A 1,504-nucleotide genomic window follows, 5' to 3' on the forward strand; every position below is an offset into this window, starting at 1 on the left:
TTTTTTTTTCTTTGTTTTCTTTTTTTTATTAGACCTCACAGTGCCCCACCCCTCTCTGCCTCACTCCTTCAGACATGGATTTGGACTGTCTAATTAGGCAGCCATGGAGGCCTGGGGGGGGGGAAATGGATGGCTGAATGTTTGGATGGATGAGTGGAGGAAATGAAACAAAATAGCATACCTGTGTAGTGACGGCTATAGACTTGGAAACACATTGCGTGAGACCCACGCGGGGCCTCGCCCTCTGTTCGTCGTAAACGCGGACACAAACTGTCAAACTCCCTTCCTGGCCACGTGTCCCCTGTCTTAGAGTGATTTCTCACAACTCATTCTCCTCTCTCTCTCTCTCTCTCTCTCTCTCTCTCACACACTCACACACTCACACACACTTCAGACACTACGGCTCTTTCCGAGCGGAACGTGGAAGGGGCTCCAGTCCCTGACTTGAAGGATCAAGCTATAGTTCAAAACGGACTCCTGGTCAGTGCTGGAGTGCTTGCAAGACAGCTAGCACTTCCTGTTTGTAATCCACCTCAGTACCCCTCAAGTCCCCCCACACTTTCCCTCACTCGGACTGGAACGGTTCCCACGCTCCCCACCCTCGCAGGGCTATGGCTGTGGCTGCTATTGACTATTTCAAACTGGAACCCTGAGTCCCTAAAAATCTTTATCTAAAATGTATCTTCGCCTGTGACTGGGGATCATCACTCACAGACATGAATGGCTGTAGCACCCCAATCCCCAAGTAACGTCCAGGAAAAGAAGCTTGGATCTGTGTAAAGGGTCCCGGGATTACTACAGCTGCGCGAGCTCGTTTTGCTTTCTTCTGCTCCACAGCGGTTCCTCCCCCCAAAGCTAAAGATTGAGCATCGGATGCTTGTTATTAAATTGTTGACTGTCATCATCAATTATTAAACTTTGCTGTCATACTGGTTGGATGTAAGAAGGCCCTCAGCTACGTCAGCCCTGGAGTTTTATTTTCAAAGTGGACACATCAACGGCTTTCTGACATGCCAAACGCACATTGCTCTTTGCATTACAGGCTCTGTGTGCAGGTGTAATAAATTGACCTAGGAACAAAGGGGTCCTTTTTGTTTTTTAGAACAAGGAGGAAAAAACCTAAACACTGCATTTCAGTTGGAAGAATTATTTCTCAAGTCTATTTCTTTGGAACTATTAGTGTTTTGTTTTTTTTTGTTTTTTTTTTTTGTGTGCGCGCGTGTGCACTGTCTTTGCTGAAAACCTGCTCATTTTCTCACGTCTCTTTCGTTTGTGCTCGGCCTCGTTCCTCTGTCTGCCCGTGTCTGCCTCACCGATTGACTGATCACCCAACAAGGAATGAGGGACAGTTTCTACCGTTACAATGTTGCTATTGTTGTTATTATTACATGGAGATTATGACAATTATCGGTTTTTGTATTGAATTTTAAAAACAAACATTAAAAGGCAATTGTAAAAGTTGTGGCTAAACTTAAGTGTTTGTAGTTTAAAGGAAAAAAAAAAA

This window comes from Pundamilia nyererei, unplaced genomic scaffold, assembly GCF_000239375.1.
Source record: "Pundamilia nyererei isolate P.nyererei 1_Seehausen unplaced genomic scaffold, PunNye1.0 scaffold00320, whole genome shotgun sequence".
Lineage (NCBI taxonomy): Eukaryota > Metazoa > Chordata > Actinopteri > Cichliformes > Cichlidae > Pundamilia > Pundamilia nyererei.